Consider the following 26,826-nt stretch of genomic DNA (forward strand, 5'->3'; position numbering starts at 1 on the left):
CGGCTTACATAGGTAATTACAATCATCAAAACAATAAAAACAGATCACAAAAATACAATTATACACATTAAATATTAAAAACAGTAATATCAACTTGACATAACCCTAAAAATTAAAGCAAAAATTGTAAAAAACGAATTGGGCCAAAGTGTGCAGACTGTATAATGCAAACAAGAGAATGAAGTAGGAGGCTAAAGTGCTGCAAGTTGATAGGAGACTTGGGATGAGGTAGACGTTAAGATTGTTTCTAACTGTTGGGATAAGATAAAGTGCATCAAATATCTAATAGTCACTTAAACGAGAACCTGACATGAGGTGAGTATTCACTCTCCAAAAGCCTGCTGGAGAAGCCAGGTTTTGAAACTTTTCCTAAAGACTAAGAGGGTGGGTGCTTGCCTAATCTCCCTGGGGAGCGAGTTCCGCAGCCAGGGGGTCACCACGGAGAAGGCCCTCTCTCTCGTCCCCAGAAGCCGTGCTTGAGACAGGGGCAGAAGCGAGAGGAGGGCCTCTCCCGAAGATTGAAGAGATTGTGCGGGTTCATAGGGGGAAATGCGGTCACAAAGGTAGGTGGGTCCCTAGCCATTTAGGGCTTTGTAGGTAATATGCCAATATTTATCTGTTTTTGAAGGCACTGAATGTGTGTCATTTGTTGCACTCCTAGGCTGCGTAGGCACCTCAAAACCACACTGAAGCCCCAGAATATAAGCAAGCAAACTATTTATTGAAGATTATATGCAAGCAATAGCAAATCAAAGTTCAAAGTCAGATAAAATGGGTTTGAATCCACAAGAACAAAGTACTTGAAAATCTTGAAGCAAGAGTCAATAAAATTCACTCAAAGAACATAGTCCAAACCGGATAACAAAGTAAGTCCCAAGGAAGTTATCACAAATAGTCCAAACAAGATATCAAGGATTAATCCAAGGCATGAGTCAAGCTGGAAACCCAGGAAGCAAAACTGGAATAATGGAACACAACTCTAAGCTTAGTCCAAGGCACAGAGTCAATACTGGAACACAAAGCAAAGGTCTTGGCTGGAACAGAAATCCAAACTTTAAAATATGGAACACTGGAACATTCAACTGGATACACAGAAACAACAACGAGGCTGGAACTCGAATCAAGATACAAAGCTGCAGGAATTCACAGGATCACAAAGCAGAGATCTTCCTCTCTTGTATAAGCAAAGTTATCACCTCTGACTCTGTCAGAGAAAGCAGCCCTTCTTAAGGGAAATTTAAGGTCCCTTCCCGTGAGAAGTCTGCTCATTATTTCATTTTGAAAACAACCGTTTATTCCTTCTGACATACAACCTTTCTTTCCTCTGTTGAGTTATCACCTTCCTTCTGTCAAGCTCATTAGCCCTAACCTCCTTATCACTTCCAGAATCCAAACTAGAATATCTATTTGGCACCAGGAGATCCAACCTTGACTGCTTTGAGGAATGCAGTTCAAGCTGTCTACTTGCAACCATTATGTCTCTGGTCCCAGAATCCACTGGGACAAACTCTGGTTGCATCACAGGCCCAAACCCAGAGTCCTCTGACAAAACAGGTGCATGGACAATCATATGCTGAACAGGCCCAACCTCAGGCTCACCTGACAGCTCAGATGGAGGCTGGGCTACAACATCATTGTTTGTTGGAATCCGCCCTGAGTCCCTTCGGGGAGATAGGGTAGAACAAAAATAAAGATTATCATTACTACTACTACTACTACTATTATAATTATTATCAAGGTGGTGGTGCATGGATGGCTCCCGGTTGTAGTTTCTGCAAGATGTATTGGAACAGTCCTCAACTTGTGGGTCTCCAGATGTTTTGGTCTTCAACTCCCAAAAATCTTAACAGCTGGTAAACTGGGTGGGATTTCTGGGAGTCGTATGCCCAAACACCTGGGGACTCACAGGTTGAGAACCACTGTATTAGAAAGAGGCAACCTTGTTTGCTAGAATTAGAGGGCAGGGTTCAATTGTTGTGACAAGGTTTCCTTTTTTGTTAGTTGCATTGCCCCTCATCTCTTTTCTTTTGTATAATCTGTCCTCTTGCTTTTCTTCATAAATAAGAGCCACAGGAGCTGACACAATAGAGTGAAACACCTTAATTTCTTTGCTTTCTCCAAGCTAAGTCCCTAAGTCGCTGTACACATGAAAAGATCATGGGTAAAAGGCACAGGGAATGTACAGGGAAAACAGCTAGAGATAAACCAGTACCTCACAAACTTCAGCAGCATGTAGTTCTGCTTTTAGACCAGAGGTGGGAAACCCATATCCCAAATATTACATTCAGCCTCCCAAAGGGTTTATGAAGCTCTCCAGGCTTCTCCAAGGCACTGCAAAACTGAGAAGAGAAAGAAGGGTGTGCATTTCAGCCCTTGGGAATGCCATATGATGGGAGGAATAAAATAATTGTGTGGACAATAAGTGTAAGCAGCTCTGAATTTACAGCAATTACGTGCCTGGCTTTTCACAAAGGAACTGTTCAGCCACCAACCTATATGTAAGTCTGAAGAGCACAGCAAAACAAACCACATTCTTCAGTACTGGTTTGAAACTGCATTAAATGGTCAGTGAAGAAAACACTATATTTTGAGGTGGCAGAAAGATTTGCTTAGACTGCCACGATCTATAGATTTGCACTTTCATCTCTCAGGCAGCATTTTTCCAAGCTCACTCCCTGTTTAGGCGTGAAATTTACTTGAAAGCTTGAGCAAATATAAATCTGTCACTTTTCCCTGAAACATCCAAAGGAAAGGGAAACAAATACGTTTTGCCTTATTAACAAAATCCTCAATTTTCTTTAGAGCAAAAATGTAGCCAAACCAGCTGGAAATATGTTAGAATTTGGCAGAGAAAGACACTTTATTGAAGTGAATGGTTTTTATTATTATGATTTGTGCTCCAAACATATTTATTTCAGTCTGTCTGCATCTGGCTCTCTTCACCATCAGAGACTGGGCACAGACATCGTCTTTCCCTAAGCTTCTAAAGTAAACAGCCAAAGGAGGGTTTGCTATGTGCACTTTAAGATGCAATTATATATTCACTGACTTGGGAGTAACCCCCAATAAACTCAGTGGAGCCAATTTTGGATGGACTTGTATTTATTTATTTTGATTTTAAAATACTTATCCCACTTTATAATAGAAAATTTCACAGCAGTGTATAATAAAATTAATTTAATGCTTTTCTAGATGTGTCAAATGTGTCAGGCGTTTATCTAAACTGTGGCTGTATATTCCATTTTAAAATGACTGTAAATTATATTTTGCCCATCATACAATATTTAGGCTAGTAATCTCCTTTCTCATTGTTAAGATGTATTATGAAACTGCATTATATGCCAGTGTAAATGGAACTGGTGCCACAATGAGTCGTATCTCTTTCTTCATGTGAAAATATGAAAAGGGGACCGTGCTATGTCATCATGTTTGTAGGTTTCCCCTTTGAATCAGACATGTAACATAAAGGTGTGATCACATCCACTCTCACAAAATTCATAGGACACACAACAGACATTCTGGTATGTGATGATGTCCATATTGCCTATTTGAAAATCACTGAAAGCCAATACATGTCATATAGTCTTCTTAGATCAGACTGAGCCCTGATTGCAATTTGGGATTCACATCTTTAAAGTTTATTTGTGTCCCTGACAATGAAAAGTCTAAATATTTAGCACTTTCAATTAGTGAATAAGAGGATTGTCATGCTCTTGACTGTAATATTTAACCATCTCTCTCCACTCTCATTCTAGATAAGAGTTCTTCCTTTTTATTTCTTTCCCTAAATCAGAACTTATTTTAGTTGAATCTGAATCACACTTTTCCTCTAAGACAGTGGTTCCCAACCTTTCTTTTGTCCTGGGACCACTTTCCAACATTAGTACCAAAATCAACTTTAGATTCAGTTTGGTTATTTGGGGTACTGATTCAGAAAATTGCATTGGATAGACAACATCAGCTCTGTAGTTTCTGATACAGAACATATGCCATCCAGTAGTTGCCATCTGCTCGCCCACATAAAACCATATTTAATAATCTAGAGCTGATGTGGTCTATCTAATGCAATTTTCTAAATCAGCACCCCAAACAACACTAGGAACAGGCCTAAAAACAAAGAGACCAAGAAAATTTTTTTTTTGGTCAGGCTGCATTATTATCCATAGTAGTAACAGTGAGGGTGTGGACCATATTTATTTCTTGCGGATCACTGGTGGTTCACGGACCACAGGTTGGGAACCACTGCTCTAAGAAGATAAGATTTTAGTCTCAGAACAAAGGAGGTTAATTTGAAAAGCAAGGCCTATTTAATATCCTGAATTATTCACTTTTCTTTTGATTGACATATTTTGAAAATTAGTTTATATCCTAATTGTGTCCAATTCTAGACAAAGTGCCAAATTTGTAGTCCTCAAACGTAACAGTTTCAAGTTATAAATAAAAATTAGACTACAGCTGATGTTTGCTGTGATGAGATGCTTGTCAAATGACAAATTAAGTCATGATGACTAACTTGTTCTATTGATTTGCATGGAATTTAAGCTATAGGCTGTATTTCAGAGAAAGGAATTTGCAAAACCACTTCTATTTCTTACTTTAAAAAACCTTACCAAATCCATGGGCCACCATAAATTGATCAGTAACTTGAAAATACGTATATACAAGCTCAGCCAACTCACTGAAATTATCAGCAATACGCTTCTAAAGTAGAATCAAGCAAATTGCTTTATTATCAAAGCCTTCCTCATCTGAAATTATATTCAGATACTGGAAACAATGTGATAACTTTTTAAATTTGCAGTTCAGCAAACAAAAAAACTGCCATTCATTAGCATCTGTGATATTTTTCATTCCCACAACAATAACATCCCAGATCACAAACACTTCCAAAATCAAATCAACACTCATATTTGCTAAGTCATTTACAAAATTTATAACAAAAACAACAGCAACAGCAGCCAACAGGCAGATTTAGAAATGCCAAAAGACAAAGAAAGAGACATCTGTTTTCAACGTGGAAAGCCCCCAAGATGAAGCCAGAATGAAAGTAATAGTGGATATCTAATTTACTAAGCCAAAGCATAAAGGCCATGGCAGACATATTAAAAATAATGAACGGAAGTAAATTATCCATGCCCTGTTTCCCATTCTAATAATAGAGGCACAAGAGAATCTTAATGCCTGTAACAGGCAATATATTTAAAACTAGCCCCTATGCATTATTAATGTGTGAGACTCATTGCCATAAGATAGGGAAGGCCAAGAGAGCTCAGTTAAATCCAAATGAAGACTGAAGATATGGATGTACTGCCAAAGCATCCCCCTTCCATTCACTGATGAATTCTCCAACTTGGTCAGGTCAGAATTCTTCAAAAGCCCTTCATCTTGGCTCTCATTGCTGGTATCAAAAACTCCATTTCAGCATTTCTGATCTCTTGAAACACAGACCTATGCATGCCAGGAAATATCTGGTTCAATTATACAGTAACAGCTAGTTCCTTGTAATTAATTCATTTTAAAATAACAAACATGTTACTAATTTATGTTACTATTGTAAGTTGATTAGGGATAAAAGGCTTTTGTGGTATAACCGTAACTCTTTAATTACTATTATAGTTAGAAGAATGTGGCCTCATTACACTATGCTAGTTTGATGAGACACCAAGAGTTCACTGGCTGAAGAATCAGAATACCTCCTCCAGAAAGTACAAATCCCAGAATTCCGTAAGATTATTGATGTGAAAGTTAAGGCAGAATCATAGCAGTACAACTGTGTAATATGCAAAGGTGCTATGATTTGTGTATGGAGTAAGATTACAAGATTCAAGTTTTGGCTCATGCTGTGTCTCATGTGGCTGCGTCATGCTCTTTTTTGGATGCTGTGGCAACGTCGGAGTGGATGGAGCAGAGTGTCTTTTGTACAACAAGCTTTTAGAAGCCATATTTTGGAACAATAACTAATTATAAACAACAACTAACTATATTATTTATTGTTCAGAAAGGGCAAATAATTGCTTTTTAAAAAACACAGTCATTAAAACTGTCTACCTTTACAACCTTTAAACTATATTTGCAAGTGTACTTTAAAAGTATCTCTTCAAGCTCTAATGCATGTGCTGTCCTTTCATACACAGTGTTATTTTTCTAAACCAGGGATAGAGAAAATATGGGTTTTGTACTCAGTTGTTTGAAGTTTTTCCATTTTTGGTGGTCAGAGGTGGGGGAAGGGAGAGATGTTGTTGTTTTAGGCCCAGAAGAAACATTTACTTAACAAGGGAGTAAACCAGACACTGAACTCAAGGACTCTGCCTTCCAGTTTCAGGGGGCCAATGTAGCTCCCAACCCTATCAATTGCCTACTTCAGTTATAAACACTAGAGTATTCAATCATTTGTTGATTTCTTATTGTTGTACTAATAGAAATGGCCCAAGACATTTGGCTGCTTTGGACAAAGTAAAAAACAACGACATTGGTACCCCCTCCGTTCCCTGTACAGAAGCCAGCCAGACCAACATTTGAATATTCCTTAACATTGGCAACAGAAAAGTGCTAAAGCTAGCAAGACAATTCAGGACAGACAACACTATACCCTTCTAAGAGGAAGAACCAATTCACACTGTACAATTATATAATGGCAAGGGTGGTGTCAATGTCACTTGATATGTTGCCTCAGTCCACCTGGTTGTAAGTTCATGACTATTGTTAATTAATAAGACACAACTAAATTGCATGGGATCAGTCGTGTACTTTCATATAAGATTTCTTAAGTGGTTCTATAAATGTTTAATCTCCATTTGGAGAAAATAAGGGCCCTTCCATACAGCCATATAACCTAGAATATTAAGGTGGAAAATCCCACAATATTTGTATTGAACTGGGTTATCTGAGCCCACACTGCCATATATTCCAGTTCAAAACAGATAACGTGGGATTTTATTCAGCTGTGTGGAAGGGACCTGTCAAGGACAGAACGCCACAAGATCAAAGATAACAGAGTTTATTGGATTACAGAACTCAAAAATGCCCGTAAAATACAAGGGCCAGGCAGTATTAGCCTTTAGGAGCAAAAAGGGACAAGGAAAAACGTTCAAAAGATAAACCGGATTAAACCGGAGTTTAATCCGGGTAAAAACAAACTGCTTGCTTCAGCCTGGGGATAAACAAAACAAAAGCCGAGGAACAAAAGATACAAAAGAATGCAACTAATTGGCAGCAGATTCCTCTCTGCTGCCAGCACTGTGCTTTGAGTAACTTGCGTCGCTCCCACACACAGCAGACAGGATTTCCAACACGAACAGATCAGCCAAGGATTGTAGCAGTAGAGTAGACCCAGTTCCTTTCCGTAGATCAAAGCCAGAAGCAGACGTTTGTAGTTTCCAAGTCCGAGAAGGGGGAAGTCAAGCCGTGGTCAGTTCAGTCCGAATTTCAAAGCAGGAGATGGCGTCCGTCAAGAAGACGACGGAAGGTCAAGCTAATAAGAGTAAGCACAGGTTTGCACAAACAAATGCCCACACAATTCCTCCCGCCGTCTGACCCTCAATTCCAAAACAACTTACGTATCAGCACACGAAAACACACCAGTCTTCAGGAAAGTGTCCCACACAGATCCCAAGCGTTCGTCCAGATTACCTTGCCCAACGCAATTTGCAATTGCTCCCAAGCCCCATTTTATGCCAGTTACAAATCCTCATCACTGTCAGCTGTCCTCCTTAACCCGGGCGTTTCCTCATCACTTTCCTCATCAGAGCTGGAACACCTCTGACTACGCCCCACAGCATCTCCAGCTGTGGATCCCGTCCCATCCCTCCAGCTTGACCATGGGTCTAATCCTGAAGGTCCCCATTCATCTTCCATCCCATCATTGCCAGTGGCACCCAATTCCTCCCTCACCCGAGTCCAATCCATCTCATCCTCCTCCGAGCTAACCAGCCCCTCCTCCATTCTCTCCGTAAACCCCTCAAAAGACTCTTCGTCAGATGGTGCTGCAAAAATGTCTCGCAGTCTTTTTCTTTCTCGCTCCTCGAGAGTATCTGACTCTCGAGGAGTCTTACGCCCACGTCTGTGATGAACCATGGGCCTTGTAGTCCTGCTCAGGACATTGTAATCCCTGATGAAGATGAAAACTTGGGTTTTTTACCTTCCCAGTCTGAACTGGATTCCTCTCAGCCAGATCCTTCCCAGGCAGATCTGGAAACCTTGCACCTGCAAGAAAGTTGTGCCCCAGAAGTATGTCAAACAACCCCAGAGCCTACTTCTCCCGTGTTCTTGCGCCGGGAGTTTTGTAAACAACAGAGAAGTTTGGATTCAGCTTCGCGCAGGAGTGCGAGGATAGCAGCTAAGAATGTTGCCAATTAACATTGGTTCTCGTGAGAATCTTTAAGGAGTTTAACATCTGGTCTCAGAGTTTAGCTTTCGTTTCTGATTCCCAGAGAACCGCTTTGGTGAGAAAGTTGGACTCTATATAGGTGTTTTGCCCGCGTAGCAACTTCGCGGAGTCAATTCGTCAGCCTACGGAGCGAGTTGTGTCTGGACAGCGCGCTCCGATTCAAGCCTCGCTTCAGCTCAAGCCTTGCCTTGCTATCCAGCCTTCGCCTTGCTTCCCAGCCTTTGTTTACCTACGGACTTTGCCTTGTTTCCCAGGACTAATCCTTGCCTTGTTTCACGGATTTTACCAAGTTATTCCACGGACCTTGTTCTTGTTCTTAGTTCCTTGTTCCACGTTCAAGCCTTGTTTCAAGTATCAAGTTATTTCCTAGCCACGCTCAAGTTTTATGGACTAAGGACCTTGTCATCTCCCCTCACTTTGCTTGGCAAAGTGAGTGTTTCGGTTATTGGATTACAACTTTGGACCTTAATATTTCTTATTGGACATTGCTTTTTTGGACTAATTCTGACCTTTCCTGAAGGGTCTAATTCTGGACTATTTTCTATACTTGTTTTATTAACTTCATATATTCCTTCAATAAAGATATTAGTTAGATTCTGGCCTCTGTGTATGGTTATTGGTGCCTCTGCCGCCTGGGTCGTGACAGTTTGACTCCGCCACCCATAAGCACCAACTAACCGAGGCCAGGATGTCTACCGGAGCCGCGCCGGCTGGACAGCCGCTCAGCTACACCATCAGCAAGGACGAAGTGGACCGCATCCGTGACAGACTCAACGCGCAGGATGGAGAAATAAAAGGGTTGAGGGAGCGCGGAGTTCGCCTCCCGGCCATGGCGTTGCCTACCAAGTTTTCTGGAGAAGCTGCTAAGGTTCATGTTTTCCGCCGCCAATGTCAAGCTTATCTAGAGGCCCGTGATGCCGAGTTTCCCCAAGAAGACATCAAGGTGGCGTGGGTCTACAGTCTTCTAGACGGACCAGCGGCTAGCTGGGCGACGGCCCTGTTTGATCAAGCCTCCCCCCACCTAAGTTCAGCACAACGTTTCTTGGATCACCTTAAGGAGACCTGGGGAATCGAGGACAATTTGGAGGCAGCCGGTCACAAACTCCGGCGCCTCCTTCAAGGAGACAGACCCATGTCTCAGTACATAGCCGAGTTCCGCGTGCTGGCCCACAACACCGGCTGGAACGATGTAGCCCTCAGAGGACAATTTCGGGAGGGTCTCAACATTGAAATGCTGGAAGAAATCTCCAAGGTGGATCCTCCCCAGACCCTCGAGGCACTCATTGATCAATGTTTACGGGCTGAAGTCATGATTGCCAACAGGAAACAATGGGTTCGAGGCCAGGGCGGTAGAGCCGGGGCAAAACCCCCCGCTCCCGCCAGTGTTCAGCCACGTCCGGTGTGGAGACCCCCGCCGCCAACCCCATACCCCAGAGGAGGCGAGGAGGTGCCGATGCAGTTGGGCAATGTGCGTCCCAGACTAGATGCCGCCGAGAAGGCCCGTCGTCAACGCTTGAACCTCTGCTGGTACTGCGGGAACGGGGGCCACTTCGCCAGAGAGTGCCCAGCCAAAGGGAAGCCTGCCGCCCGTCTTGCGGCGGCGTCCTCCACGGAGTCGAAGGCGTCTGAGCCGACTGGCACACAGCCGGCGGGGGAAGCCAACGACCGGGTGTAGAGAGGCTCGCCAACCCGGTCAAAAAATCCATCCAAGAGCCGCCAACCGGGGTCCTGTTCCTTCTCGTGGTCACATTATGGTCAGCAAAAAGGGGACCCGTCATGATCCACGCCATGATAGACTCTGGAGCTACCAACAATTTCATCGATAGAGAGTATGCCGACTCTCTGGGATTACAATATCATGATTTCAAGAATGCCCGTGTGGTGCAAGCCATAGACGGCCGTCCCCTCAAGACGGGCCCCGTAAGCCAGTGGTCGGAACCCACCAGGATGTGGATAAGGGAACATATGGAAGAGATTTCCTTCTTTGTTACCGAGGTTCCCCATTTCCCTGTGATTTTGGGAATTCCATGGCTGACACTCCACGACCCTAACATCTCCTGGTCCAACAGAGAACTGCAGTTTGCTTCACCGTACTGCCAAAACCATTGCCTCGTAGCCAAGGTATGCCATGCCACAGACTCCGAGCCCATCATCACCTTGCCAAAGAAGTACTCCGAGTATTGGGATGTATTCAATGAGAAAGAAGCCGAAAAATTACCCCCACATAGACCTTATGACTGTGCCATTGACTTGGTGGAGGGGGCCCCGATCCCGCGAGGGCATCTCTACTCCCTGACTGAACCAGAGCAAGAAGCTCTCAGGGAATTCTTAGAGACAAACCTTCGCAAGGGGTTCATCAGACCCTCTCAATCCCCAGCCGCCTCCCCAGTGATGTTTGTGAAGAAGAAGTCAGGGGAATTACGCTTGGTGGTGGACTACAGAGCATTGAACAATATCACCAAGCGGAACAGCTATCCCCTGCCCTTAATCTCGGATCTACTGGACCGACTTCGAGGAGCCAAGGTCTACACCAAGCTGGATCTTCGGGGGGCTTATAATCTAGTTCGCATCAGAGAAGGGGACGAGTGGAAGACCGCCTTCCAGACTAAATTCGGATTATTCGAGTCCCGAGTTATGAATTTCGGTTTATGCGGAGCTCCCGCAACGTTCCAGCATTTTGTCAACGATATTTTTCAGGACTATCTAGACAGATTCTTGATAATCTACCTGGACGATTTTTTGGTGTTTTCCAGATCACAATCAGAACATGAGAACCACGTCAAAATGGTGTTGCAACGACTGCGGGATCATGGACTTTATGCCAAGCTAGAAAAATGCGCTTTTGATCTACAAGAGGTAGATTTCCTTGGCTACCGCATCTCGCCTCTAGGGCTTTCCATGGATCCAGCCAAAGTTTCAGCAGTATTGGAATGGCGGGCGCCAACTAACAAGAAAGAGGTGCAGCGTTTCTTGGGGTTCGCGAACTACTACCGCAAGTTCATTCCAGATTTTGCCCGCTGGTCCGACCCCATCACTAGCTGCATCCGTGGAAAGCAGCCTTTCCGCTGGACTGATCAAGCAGAGAAAGGGTTCCAGCAACTGAAGAAACTATTCACCTCCCAGCCAATTCTACAGCACCCAAATCCTGGAACCCCTTTTGTGGTGCAAGCGGACGCCTCTGATGTGGCAATTGGGGCTGTACTCTTACAACCGGTGGGAGATCACCTCCACCCCTGTGCCTTTTATTCTCGTCAACTAACCACACCAGAGAGGAATTACACCATTTGGGAAAAAGAACTACTGGCCATAAAGGCAGCCTTTGAAACTTGGAGACATTGGCTAGAAGGGGCCAAATTCCCCATTGAAGTCCACACTGATCATCGTAATCTAGAACATCTAAGAACTGCCCGCAAACTAAATCAGAGGCAGCAACGTTGGGCTTTATTCTTTGAACGTTTCAACTTCCAGATCCATTATGTGACCCCAGCTCAAACCAAGCAAGCAGACGCCCTGTCACGTAAACCGGAATACGCTGCAGGACGCAAGGAGACCTTTGAATCCCAACTGCTACAACCTGAGAACTTTGCCACGCTCACAGTGGGGAACACCAAATCCAGTCCCATTGGTTCAACTTCCCCTACTCCAGGACCCATCTGTGCTCAAGAAATCAGGGCTAGTCAGCAAGCAGATGCCTGGGCGCAGGACCAACTTCGCCAAGGTCTGCATTTTCCCTTTTCGCTTAAAGATGGGCTGCTCTGCTATAGAAATCATGTTTATATCCCACCCGGACCGGGCAGGGAAAAAGCGCTTCGTCTGTGTCATGACTGCAAACCAGCAGGACACTTCGGACTATTTAAAACCATGCATTTGATCCTAAGAGATTTTTGGTGGCCCAAGATCCGCAAGGATGTGGAAAAATATGTCAACACCTGCCCAGTATGCCAGCGCTCCAAGATACGAAGGGAGAAGCCCTCAGGGCTTTTGCACCCCCTTCCTACCCCATCTCGCCCATGGGAAATAATTTCCGCGGATTTCATCACTGACCTACCACCTTCCTGTGGATTCACCACGATCTTAGTGGTGGTGGACCTATTCACCAAGTTAGCCCATTTCATTCCCTGCGAAGGCCTCCCCACGGCCAAAGAAACTGCGGATCTATTTCTTCAGCATGTTTTCAGACTACATGGATTGCCCAAGAGTTTAGTCACAGACCGTGGATCTCAATTCACCTCTCGTTTTTGGAAGGCACTACAAAAACTACTGGGCATAGACTCTCGCTTATCTTCAGCTCATCATCCCCAAACAGATGGGCAAACGGAGCGCACCAATGCCACTTTGGAGCAGTATCTTCGCTGTTATGTAAACTACCAACAGGACAATTGGGCTTCTCTGTTACCACTGTCTGAGTTTGCCTACAATAATGGAGTTCAAGCTTCTACAAAAGAAACGCCGTTCTTTGCAAACTACGGTTTCCATCCACGTTTCTTTCCCCCTGTCATTGAAACTTCAGAAGTTCCCGCAGCAGAGGATTGGCTGCAGGAACTCACAGCGGTGCAACAACTTTTGCTCCAGCAACTGGACCAAGCCAAGGAGGACTATAAACGCCACGCTGACAAACACCGCCAGCCGGGCCCCGAAATCAAGGTAGGAGATCGGGTTTTCCTGTCCACTCGCTTTCTGCCCTCCCACCGCCCATGCCGGAAGTTAGATGCCCGCTTCATTGGCCCCTATCCAGTGGTGGCGCAATTAAACCCCGTGACTTTCAAACTCCAACTTCCGCGTTCAATGCGCATTCACCCAGTGTTTCACCGTTCCCTGCTCCTTCCGGCGGATGGTGTGCGTCCTGATACAGACCAACCGGCCCCCCCTCCTGTTTTGATGAATGGGGAGGAGGAGTTCGAGGTTGAGGACATTTTGGATTCTCGCTTTCATCGCCGCCGCCTACAATATCTCATTGACTGGGTGGGTTTTGGGCCTGAGGAACGCTCTTGGGAAGACGCCTCCACAGTCCATGCTCCTGATCTAACCCGTCGCTTCCATCTGACCTATCCCACCAAACCGCGACCTCGCGCCTCGGGGAGAGGACCCCAGTTTGGGAGGGGCCCTGAGGAGGGGGATAGTGTGATGAACCATGGGCCTTGTAGTCCTGCTCAGGACATTGTAATCCCTGATGAAGATGAAAACTTGGGTTTTTTACCTTCCCAGTCTGAACTGGATTCCTCTCAGCCAGATCCTTCCCAGGCAGATCTGGAAACCTTGCACCTGCAAGAAAGTTGTGCCCCAGAAGTATGTCAAACAACCCCAGAGCCTACTTCTCCCGTGTTCTTGCGCCGGGAGTTTTGTAAACAACAGAGAAGTTTGGATTCAGCTTCGCGCAGGAGTGCGAGGATAGCAGCTAAGAATGTTGCCAATTAACATTGGTTCTCGTGAGAATCTTTAAGGAGTTTAACATCTGGTCTCAGAGTTTAGCTTTCGTTTCTGATTCCCAGAGAACCGCTTTGGTGAGAAAGTTGGACTCTATATAGGTGTTTTGCCCGCGTAGCAACTTCGCGGAGTCAATTCGTCAGCCTACGGAGCGAGTTGTGTCTGGACAGCGCGCTCCGATTCAAGCCTCGCTTCAGCTCAAGCCTTGCCTTGCTATCCAGCCTTCGCCTTGCTTCCCAGCCTTTGTTTACCTACGGACTTTGCCTTGTTTCCCAGGACTAATCCTTGCCTTGTTTCACGGATTTTACCAAGTTATTCCACGGACCTTGTTCTTGTTCTTAGTTCCTTGTTCCACGTTCAAGCCTTGTTTCAAGTATCAAGTTATTTCCTAGCCACGCTCAAGTTTTATGGACTAAGGACCTTGTCATCTCCCCTCACTTTGCTTGGCAAAGTGAGTGTTTCGGTTATTGGATTACAACTTTGGACCTTAATATTTCTTATTGGACATTGCTTTTTTGGACTAATTCTGACCTTTCCTGAAGGGTCTAATTCTGGACTATTTTCTATACTTGTTTTATTAACTTCATATATTCCTTCAATAAAGATATTAGTTAGATTCTGGCCTCTGTGTATGGTTATTGGTGCCTCTGCCGCCTGGGTCGTGACAACGTCTGCCAGTAACAGAGCCATGAGGCTCAATCATAACACTATCCCCTCTCACAAAGGCCTCCTCCCCCGAAGGCGGAGAAGTGGCAGTGATACCATCTGCTATAGCACCACGACGACTGGAGGTATCTAACTTCAACAGTGAACGATGGAAAACTGGATGGACCTTTAAACTAGACGGTAAACGCAAACGAAACGCAACGGAAGAAATCTTTTTAACGATAGGAAAGGGACCCAAATACCGAGGCGCAAACTTTCCCCCAGCCTGTTTAATATGTTTGGAAGACAACCACACCAAATCCCCTTCTTCCAACTCCTCCCCTGCCTGCCTGTGGCGGTCAGCCTGAGTTTTTTGCGTTGCCTTAGCTTCCAACAGTAAGCGACGGGCAACATCATGCAATGCAGCCATTTCCGAAGAGCGGTACACAGGGTCCGAAGAGACCACATTGGTCGACGGCGCCACACCTCCCCGTGGGTGAAAACCATAAGTTAGCTCAAATGGCGTATGCTGACTAGACGTGTGCACCACATTGTTGTAAGCGAACTCCGCCACCGGTAACCACTTCACCCAAGCCGTGGGTTGATCTAAACAAAAACAACGTAAATACTGCTCTAAGAGCCCATTAACCCGTTCCGACTGTCCATCCGTTTGCGGATGAAAGGCTGAAGAAACGTTTAACTTAGTCCCTAAGCACTCATGGAAGTGTTTCCAAAAGCGTGACACAAATTGCGGAGCCCTATCCGAAATAATCACCTCGGGTGCTCCGTGCAAACGATAGATGTGCTTAGTAAATAATAAGGCCAACGTAGGGGCCGCCGGAATGGTTGAACAAGGAATAAAATGAGCCAGTTTGCTAAATAAATCCACCACCACCCAAATACAAGTATAACCCCCAGACTTAGGCAAATCCGAAATGAAATCCATGGAAATGATTTGCCATGGCCTCTCAGGAACAGGTAGAGACGACAACAACCCTCTAGGGCGCCCAACAGGCGTCTTACTCTGCTGGCAAACAGCGCAGCTGTCACAAAAGCGCAGAATGTCTTGCCGCATCTTTGGCCACCAGTAGCTCCTGGTGATAAGCTGCACGGTCTTGAACCTGCCAAAGTGCCCAGCCATGGGTTCGTCATGGTGGGCTCTAATCACCTCCAACCTGAGGGCCCCCACTGGTACGTAGACCTGCCCCCTGCGTACCAATACTCCGTCTTGATCTTGTAGATGAGGCAGTATGGTACGGTTACCTGCTGATAACAGCATAAGTTGCTCCTGAGTCCACACATCATCCCTCTGAGCCTCAAGGATCTGGTCATGTAACCCGAGCTCATTATCTACAACACATAGAGAGGCAGTAGGCAAGATGGTCTGACATACTACCTGCTCATTGGTCTTAAACTCCGGCTTGCGGGATAAAGCATCGGCCCGCAAGTTTGCCTTCCCCTCCACGAACTGCACCTTGAAGTTAAACCTGGAGAAAAACAAAGCCCATCGGATTTGACGCTGGTTTAACTTCTTTGCTGTTTGCAAGTGCTCTAAATTCTTGTGATCAGATCTGACCACGATTTGGTGCCGCGCCCCTTCTAGCCAGTGCCGCCACACCTCAAACGCCACCTTAATCGCCAACAACTCCTTCTCCCATATGGTATAGTTCTGCTCGAAGGGTGTTAGTTGCCGCGAGTAAAATCCACAGGGACGCAAGGTCCCTGAGGAATCTTTCTGAGACAATACAGCCCCCAACGCGTAGCTAGAAGCGTCCGCTTCTACCACGAACGGTTTGTCAACATCAGGATGTGTTAGTATGTTGTCCGATTGAAAACTAGACTTAAGTTGTAAAAACGCATCGTGAGCTTCCCGCCCCCACACAAATGGCTGTTTCTTACGCAGGAGCTGCGTCAAAGGTACCGTGAGCTTTGCAAAATTCGGAATAAACTCCCGGTAGTAATTAGCGAATCCTAAGAACCTTTGCACATCCTTCTTAGTCTTTAGCTCCTGCCATGAGTTGACGGCGTCAACCTTATGTGGGTCCATTTTAAGTTCCCTACCTGACACTACATGACCTAGGAACTCCACTTCAGGCACATGAAAGACGCACTTGGAAGCCTTGGCGAAAAGCCCATTAGCCCGCAGACGGTGCAAAACCTGCTTGACATGTTGACGATGTTCTTTCTCGTCCTTAGAAAAAATCAAGATATCATCCAAATAAATCACTAAAATTGGTCAATTAGGTCCCTGAACACATCGTTCATGAACCTCTGGAAGACCGCGGGAGCATTGCAAAGTCCGAAAGGCATGACTCGGAACTCGTGGCATCCGAAACACGTGTTAAATGCCGTCTTCCATTCATCACCTTCCCGTATACGGATTAAGTTATATGCCCCCCGCAGGTCAAGCTTGGTAAAGACCTTGGCCCCTTGCACCCTTGATAACAGTTCCGAGATTAAAGGTAGCGGGTACCTATCCCGAATGGTGTATTTGTTTAGGATCCGATAGTCGCAGACCAACCTAAGTTCCCCAGTCTTTTTGGCTACAAAGAATACTGGCGCCGCAGTTGGAGAGCTAGATGGGCGAATAAACCCCTTGGCTAAATTTTCATCTAGAAACTCTCGCAAAGCTTGCCTTTCCGATACAGTCAAGGCATACAGCCTTCCTGCTGGCAATTTCGCACCTTCTGCTAGCTTAATGGCGCAATCATATGGCCTGTGCGGCGGTAACTTGTCCGCTTCTTTTTTACAAAATACATCAGAGAACTCCCCATACTCAGCAGGCACTCCCTCCATATCAGAGTGAGTAACATTCAGAGTGCAACAGTCCTGCCTCTTTAAGGTCAATTTACGTGTCGCCCAATCTACTTGTGGATTTACTACAGCTAGCCAATCCATCCCCAGGATCACATCGTATCTAGGCAAGCTCGTAATATCCCACACAAACGTTCCCGTTACTCCCTGCACTTCCCACATTACTGCTGAGGTTTCATGGTTAACCACCCCAGTCTCCAGCAGTCTCCCATCTGCTCCTTCCACCCACACGTCGCATGCCTTGCGCACTCTAGGAATGCCATGCTTCTTAGCAAACTCAATATCTACATAAGAGACCGTAGCCCCTGAGTCCAGCAGTGCCAAAGTAGAAACAAGTTCCCTTCCCCCAACAGATAATGTAATGGGTACGAAAACATGCTTCCTCCCCTCAGTTGACTGCTTTAGGAGCCCTAGTGCGTTGGACTCACGTCGCACTAGGGCTGGCCTTTTCCCGAAAGCTGAGAAGGTTTCACATTACAGTTTTTGGCAAAATGCCCAGCATTTCCACAGTACAGACACAACCCCAGCTGCCTCCTACGGCTCTTTTCCTCTGTAGACAGCTTTTTAAAGACCCCAAGCTCCATAGGTTCTTCCCCCATCACCACAGGTGCCCTGGTTACATGCATGGGTGGCGCACACATTGCTTTCGAGTGTTTACGAGCCTCGAACCTGGCGTCCAAACGCAGCACCTTAGATACTAAGGCGTCCCAATTTTCAGCCGGCTCCAAGCGTGCTAATTCATCCTGGAGCATATCACTTAACCCAGCAGTAAATAAAAGCATGAATGCATTTTCCCCCCAGTCCAGCTGGTGGCGATACAAGTTAAACTTATTTAAGTAATCCAAAACAGTCCCATTTCCCTGTTTCAACCGATACAGAGCCCACCCAGCATTCTCCGTGCGGAGAGGATCCCCAAAAGTATCAGTTAATAACTTTTTGAAATTATTCAAATTGTCTTTGACTGGGTCATTTCCCAAAATTAAATTAGTGGCCCATTGTCCTGCGGGACCGGTCAGCAAACTCAAAATAAATGCCACCTTGCTAGTGTCTGTAGGGAAAGCATGAGCACTGAGCTGGGAAAAATAAAGCTCCACTTGTGCCAAAAAGGTTGGCAACTTGCACCTGGTTCCGTCAAAGCGTTCAGGAGTCAAAACATGTCCTTTAACAGCATAAGCTGTTTGACTGACGGTAAAAGCCGTTTGTAATTGCTCAAATTTGGCCCTTAACTCCTCCATCGTCTTCCTGACGGGTTTATTACTGCAATAAACTTTTTATGGGCGTTGGGCAATCTGTCAAGGACAGAACGCCACAAGATCAAAGATAACAGAGTTTATTGGATTACAGAACTCAAAAATGCCCGTAAAATACAAGGGCCAGGCAGTATTAGCCTTTAGGAGCAAAAAGGGACAAGGAAAAACGTTCAAAAGATAAACCGGATTAAACCGGAGTTTAATCCGGGTAAAAACAAACTGCTTGCTTCAGCCTGGGGATAAACAAAACAAAAGCCGAGGAACAAAAGATACAAAAGAATGCAACTAATTGGCAGCAGATTCCTCTCTGCTGCCAGCACTGTGCTTTGAGTAACTTGCGTCGCTCCCACACACAGCAGACAGGATTTCCAACACGAACAGATCAGCCAAGGATTGTAGCAGTAGAGTAGACCCAGTTCCTTTCCGTAGATCAAAGCCAGAAGCAGACGTTTGTAGTTTCCAAGTCCGAGAAGGGGGAAGTCAAGCCGTGGTCAGTTCAGTCCGAATTTCAAAGCAGGAGATGGCGTCCGTCAAGAAGACGACGGAAGGTCAAGCTAATAAGAGTAAGCACAGGTTTGCACAAACAAATGCCCACACAATTCCTCCCGCCGTCTGACCCTCAATTCCAAAACAACTTACGTATCAGCACACGAAAACACACCAGTCTTCAGGAAAGCGTCCCACACAGATCCCAAGCGTTCGTCCAGATTACCTTGCCCAACGCAATTTGCAATTGCTCCCAAGCCCCATTTTATGCCAGTTACAAATCCTCATCACTGTCAGCTGTCCTCCTTAACCCGGGCGTTTCCTCATCACTTTCCTCATCAGAGCTGGAACACCTCTGACTACGCCCCACAGCATCTCCAGCTGTGGATCCCGTCCCATCCCTCCAGCTTGACCATGGGTCTAATCCTGAAGGTCCCCATTCATCTTCCATCCCATCATTGCCAGTGGCACCCAATTCCTCCCTCACCCGAGTCCAATCCATCTCATCCTCCTCCGAGCTAACCAGCCCCTCCTCCATTCTCTCCGTAAACCCCTCAAAAGACTCTTCGTCAGATGGTGCTGCAAAAATGTCTCGCAGTCTTTTTCTTTCTCGCTCCTCGAGAGTATCTGACTCTCGAGGAGTCTTACGCCCACGTCTGCCAGTAACAGAGCCATGAGGCTCAATCATAACAGGACCTAAGCTACATTTGGAATAATTAACACTGCACTGAAACCTCCTTAAATTTCTTTTTTTTTTTTTAAATAATTTTTATTAAATTTTGAAAATAACCATAAAATGGGATAGGAAAGTGTGGGGGGGGGGAGGAAAGAATGGGGGGTAGGGAGGGGGGTGGTAGAAAGTGAGGGGAAGGGTAGACGGGGACGTAAAGGGAAAAGTACATTGGGGTGCAAGGGGGGGATTGACTTCCAGCTGACTTCAAACATTATTCTTCTTATACCACATCATATTCATTTTCTTGACTTCAAGTAATCCTCGAAGCATGACCAGTCTGTTGCCTTTGTTAACTTCCCATTGCTTCTTCTGATCACCAGAGTTAAGTAGTCCATATCCTTTATGTCCAACACTTTGTCTATCCAAGATTCTTTAGAAGGGGCTTTATCGGATTTCCATTCTTTTGCTAGCACCATTCTGGCTGCCGTAATAAAAAAGGTAAACAATTTGTCTGTGTTATTATTGATTTTAGTCTGAGGGTCATAAAGCCCTAACAGGAGAAGCTCTGCCTTAAATTCAAAACTAGTTTTTAAAATTATATTACATTCCCCTAAAATGTTCGCCCAGAATTTTTGTATTTTTCTGCAGCTCCACCACATATGGTGGTAGGAGCCTGTTTGATCTTTACATCTCCAACACTTATTACTGACGTTCCTATACATGAAGCCTAATTTTTTTGGGGTCAAATACCACTTGTGAATAACTTTTAACCAATTTTCTTTCATGTCTGTTGAATAAGTAAATTTCATTTTTCTTCTCCAAATCGATTCCCATTCGTGCTGGTATATTGGTCTGCCTATGTTTTGAGCCCACTGGGTCATAGAGCTGGTTATTTCTTCTGTTTCAGTGGCCCACGTTAATAATTTCTTATATAGTATTGAGATATTCTTCTTGTCTATTTGAAGAAACTTGTCCCAAAAGTTCGGGTCTGTATCAAAACCTGTCGTTCTATCTACTTTAAATGCCTCTTTGATTTGCAAAAATTGGTACCACGAGACATTTTTATATGTAGATTGGATCTCTGTTAAATCCCTCAATTGGGGGTTGTCTTTGGCATTTGGTATGCTACTTAAGATTTCTTTATAGGTGGGCCAGTTGGTCCATCCCAAAAGCCTTCTATGATGTGCTTCTACTGGAGAAAGCCAGAGAGGTGTTTTTGTGTGGAAGCGGTTTTTGTATTTATCCCAGGTTCTAAATAGTGTAGATCTTATAAAATGATTCCCAAAATTTTTTTCAACTTTTATTTTGTCATACCATAGATAACTGTGCCAGCCCCTTCTCAGGTCATGTCCTTCCAGAGTCAAAATTTTGATTTTCTCTAATTTGATCCAATCTTTTACCCAATGAAGCGCACAGGCTTCATGGTATAATTTTAAATCTGGAAGGCCAAAACCCCCTTGCGAATTAGGTAATATCATAGTCGAATAATTTATCCTCGGCCTCTTTTTCCCCCATATGAATTTTGTAATCTCCTTTTGCCAGTCCTTAAAAATTGTTGCCTTCCTAATAATCGGAATATTTTGGAACAGATATATTTATTTGGGGAGGATATTCATTTTTATAATCGCTATTCTGCCCATCAGCGAGAGTTTTTTTAGATTTCCCCATTTCCCTAAGTTTTGCATGATTTCCTTCCATTTTGTTATATAATTTAAATGCAATAATTGATTATTCTTTGCGGAGAGCCAAATTCCCAGATATTTGATCTTTGACGGCGTTTCAAGACCTGAAATGGCTCTTAGCACATCTTGATTTCCTTTTGATATGTTTTTCGTAAGAATCACCGTTTTATTTTTGTTTATTCTGAAACCCGCCACTGCCCCAAACTCCTCAATTTTCCTAAGCCAATTTTTAATATTTTGCCTCGGACTATCTACAATACATATTAGGTCATCCGCGAAGGCTCGATATTTATAATTCTGCCTGTCGATCCTAATCCCTTGGAGATTGTCGTCTTTTTTAATTGCTTTTAGCAAAATTTCCAGAGCCATGATGAAAATTAAGGGTGACAGGGGGCAACCCTGTCTAGTACCCTTGCTAATTGTAATTCTCCCCGTCTCTTGCCCATTAATTTGAATTTTAGCCCATTGATCATTATAAATGCTTTCAATTCCATTTTGAAAATAATATCCCATATCTAATTCCCGAATTACCAATTTAAAAAAATCCCAATTAAGATTGTCGAAGGCCTTCTCCGCGTCCAATGAGAGAAGGCCCACCTCTTTCTGGCTGTTTTGTTCGTAATATTCAATTGAATCGATAATGACCCTAACATTGTCCTTTATATTCCTACAGGGAAGAAAACCAGTTTGTTCTTCTCCTACCCATCCTTCTAAAAAGTCTTTTAATCTGTTGGCCATGATTTTCGCAAAAATTTTGTAATCATTATTCAATAAAGAGATGGGTCTGAAATTTTTCACCTCCGTTTGATCTGATCCTTCTTTTGGGATCATTATAATTGTTGCTTCCTTCCAAGAGTCAGGGATAATCTTGTTGTGGAGGGCTTGGTTCATTATTATTTTCAACGAATGGATCACTTCCTCTTGTTGTAACTTGTAAAATTCTGATATAAAGCCGTCTGGCCCTGGAGCTTTGTTGTTAACCAATTTCTTAATAACCTCAATTATTTCCGACTCTGTGATGTCTCTGTTCAAATATAATCTTTGTTCGTCTGTGATTTTGTCTAATTTTTGGTTCCCTAGATATTCCGTTATATTCCCTACTTCTATTGAGTCTTTGGTATATAATTTCCCATAGAAAATTTTGAACTCTTCTCTAATTTGTTCGTCTGACAGGATAACCCTATCATGTGCTTTAATTTTAGTGATCTGCTGGCTATATTTCTTTTTCCTCACTAATCTTGCTAACCACTTCCCCGGTTTGTTTGCGTTCTCAAAATTGTTTTGTTTAATCCATCTCATCTGCCTAGCCAGCTTATCCAACTCCCAGCTTTTTTTTTGTCTCACTAGCAATTCTAAGCCTCTTTTAGTTTTTAGATTTTTAGGGTTGGCTTTTAATTCTTTTTCTTTTGTCTCTATATCTTTAATTAACTTATTCCAGAGTGCTTCCTTCTGTTTCCTCTTTTCTGCTTTTAGTTTTATCAAAAAACCTCTTGCCACCGCTTTATAAGCATCCCAAACTATTTGTGGTTTCATCCCAACGGTATTGTTAAGTTTAAAGTATTCCTTGGTCATGGCCTTAATTTTGATAATATCCTCTTCTTGCTTTATGAGGTTTCCATCTAGTCTCCACTTCCTAGTCGTATATCTCCTATTAATTTCTAAGATTAGAGGGCAGTGGTCAGATAAGTCTCTGGCGAGAATTTGGATCTTATTTATCTTTACTAAAATTGATCTAGAACACCAGATCATGTCTATTCTAGACCACGCCTGGTGTCTACTAGAATAATACGTGTAATCTTTTACATCACGATTGTATTCTCTCCACGAGTCTACCAGATCATACTCCTCCATCAGCGCCAGAAAGATTTTTTGGTAGGGAACTAGCTGCTTTGCTGTTCTTTGTCTTAAAAGTTTTATCCATCATCTTGTCCACCACCCCATTAAAGTCACCAAATAATATTAAGTGATCAAACTCCGTTTTGTTAATGTTGTCTTTTAAACCTTTGATGAATTTGAATTTCGGCCCGTTGGGGGCATAAATATTAACCACTAGGGTTTTTTCCCCCTCTGTATCTAACCTGGCTGCAATTACCCTGCCCTCTTTATCTTTAAACTGTTCTTCTGCTTTAATATTACAATCTATATATAACGCTACCCCTCTTTTTTTCTGTACATCCGCTGATACAAAGACCTTCCCCAACTGAGTATTTTCCAAATATTTTGTATGATTTTGGTCAATATGCGTCTCCTGCAGGGCTATGACACTGTATTTCCCTTTCCGTAATTTGTTAAATAAACTTTTTCGTTTACTGGGTGAGTTCAGCCCGTTCACATTACTGGAATAACAAGAAAGACTAACTTTACTCATCATTGGGGTTGTCTGCGACGTCTTCCAGGGCCCTTCCAACCTCCAAGTCTTCATTGTCTTGATCCGTAGCCATTTCCAGCTGAGCTATTACTGATTCCTCGCTTCTCGGAGAAAAGAATCTTCTTTTCTTTGATGAGGTGGGGTATTTCCCCGACTCTGTTTGCGGGGTTTGTTTACCAGGGATCATGTCTCCCTTCAGAGTTTTATAAAATTCCTTCGCCTCTTCTTCTGTAGATATCCATATCTTTTCCTCTTTGTATGTTGCCATCAAACCCTCGAATTTATCCCATCTATACCTTATTTGCATCGACTTTAACACATCCGTCAGGAAGTAATATTTTTTCCTTCTATTCATAATAGATTTTGGGATTTCTTTCAAAACCACTAGTCTCCTATCCTTATATGTCACTGGGTTAGTGACACTTCTCCTCAGGACTTCGTCCCTTGTACTTTTCTTTAAGAAGTGTACTACCACATCTTTAATTGCTCTATTTTTTTTTGTATAGTTAGTTTGGATTCTGTAGACCCGGTCTATTTGTCCACATGCTTCCTGTTCAGTGCAATTCAGCAGCTTTGCCGTTAGCTGGGTTATCACCCACCCAGTATTTTCATTCACCTCCTCCTGGACGTTCCTGTATTTCAGTTGGTATTCTAGCTCCCGAAACTCCATTTTTTCTTGAATTTTCTCTAACTTCTTGTTTTTCTCCTCTAGATTGTCAATTTTGTTTTGTAATTTTGTTTGGATTTTGTCAATTTTCCTATTTTCCAATCTCAAATCATTTATATCATTTGAATTTTTCAAGGATACTTTTTTCATTGATCCAATCTCCTCTCTCAATTCTCTTTTCATTTCAGACATTTCCTCTTGAAGTGTCCTGTTTTGCTGTTCTTGTTTCCTGGCCATGGCTTGTACTTCTCTTTGAAGTAAATCCTGCTTTTCAGAAATTTTCTGTACCTCCCGTAAAATATCCTTCATATATCCTTCGTCCGGTAAAGATCCTCTACGAGTGTTCGGGATGATTTTCATATCCTTGACTTCTTTCTCCGATTTCCATTTTGGCATCGCCATCTTATCAGTTTGTCAGCGAAGTCAGCGAAGTCCAGTGAGCAGTCAAGATCTCCTGTCTGAGTTGGTGTGTTGGCTGTGGTTGTTAGTTTTAGTCTTAGCTGCTGTTCTGCCTAAGTGTAGTAGTTGTGACAGGTGGGTTTGAATGAGCCTCAACCTTATATCTCCTTCAATCCCCCCACCAGCCCCTCGGTTCCCTTTGGGAGATGCTGGGGGTTAGAGGGATGTCGACTGGCGTTTTATTTCCTTTTTGGATTTGATATGAAATTAATATTCCCTATGCTCCTTTGGACACAATGTAAAAGGAGTCTTGAGTCCGGACACTGCGTAACCTTCTCTGTCCGTGGCTCCTATGGGTTACAGCAGAAAATCATTCATACAAATCCTTAGCAATTGATACCAGGGCTATCCAGTGATTCCCATGAGATTAGTTCCAATTAAGTTCATTTAGTACATTGCACACATCCCGTCGAATCACCGCCTTTGAGTTCATTTAATTTAATTCAGTTAATACCCTAGCCTGCCTTGGCCTAATACCGCCGGGGTGGGACTCTTCGGGTTCAATTCAGATTAACAATACTCTAGGGGTTACGCTTTGCCTTCTCCGCAACCGTCTAGTTTGTTTGTTTCCTTACCCCTTGCTTGGTGTTGCCGCCCGCGGTGTTCTTTTAGGCTGATACGATGTTCTATTAGGATGACAGCACTCTTTCCTTTCCTTTCGCTGGCTCCTCCTTAGACTGTCCTCCGGCAGCTGCTGCCAGGTTGTGTGTTACTGAATTACTTCCCTCCACAAAGCAGCGCCCTTCCCTGGCATTCCCAGCGCGAACCTTTCTCCCTCTTCCGGTCTCTGTTAGCTCCGCCTGCCGGGGCTCTTCCTTCACAGATTGTTTACAAGAAGCGGCTCGTAGACATAACAATCCCCACCAGCATGGCGGCCAAGGTCAGCAAATCACAATCCTTATTATGCTCTCTGCTTATTTGTATGTTGGGTATCGTTATTCAGCTTAATCCTTGCTCCGCTTCTTCCGTGTGACCTGCGTCTTTGCCGCACCTTCTAGGTGTCGCTAGCGGAGATTTATCTTAGACTACAAGTACTTAGACTACTTGGTCCTCTACTGGCATGGAAGAGAAGCGATCTCGATCCCGGATTACTATTCCAGCGGGGGGTGGTCACCTACCTCCCTCTTCTTAATTCTGTCCGTCTTGGCTGGTGCGAGTGGCTGGCAGTAGATGCGAGTCTAGCTCGCTTCCCGCGGGGCGATCCGCCGGCCGCCGCTTTCGGACCCACTCGATCCTCGCCCTTGAGGGGCGAAGCTCTTTGGGGCCTTCGAAAGTCAAGCGGTGTTGGCGTCTCCCCCCAACTCGATCAGTGGGGGTGAGAGGGAGCTGACACTCTACCAGATCCTCCCCTCGCGGTTGGATCGCCAAGAGCCCTTAGCGAACCCGACCTGTCGCCATGCTCGCGCCACCGGAAGATAGATTTTTATTACAATAAGTTAGGGCTTGTGAAACCTCCTTAAATTTCACAAGCCCTAACTTATTGTAATAAAAATCTATCTGTTCCCCAATTTTTTTTTCTTTAATGTCACCTGATATGTTGCCTCAGTCCACCTGGTTGTAGGTCCATAATGATTGGTAATCAATAATACACTACTAAGTTGCATGGGCTCGGTCATGTACTTTCATATACGATTTCTTAAGTGGTTCTATAAATGTTTAATCTCCATTTGGAGAGAATGAGCTATGTTTGGAATAATTAACACTGCACTGAAGCCTCCTTAAACTTCACAATAACTTCAGTTATTATAATAAAAATCTATCTGTTCCCTAGGAAAAGAATATATTTCTTTTTAGAACTCCTAAGTTGGACCTATCTGTTTGCAATTGGTTTTTCTTTTTAAAATAAAACGTTTCTATTTGAGCCAAAAATGTTGGAAATTACTTATATAATATCACATAGAAAAAGATTCTTGATCTTATAGATCCCTTTCCCTCTCCCTTTCTCCCTGGATGTTCCATCTCCTTTCTCCCA

Source organism: Anolis carolinensis, chromosome 3 (assembly GCF_035594765.1).
Source record: "Anolis carolinensis isolate JA03-04 chromosome 3, rAnoCar3.1.pri, whole genome shotgun sequence".
Lineage (NCBI taxonomy): Eukaryota > Metazoa > Chordata > Lepidosauria > Squamata > Dactyloidae > Anolis > Anolis carolinensis.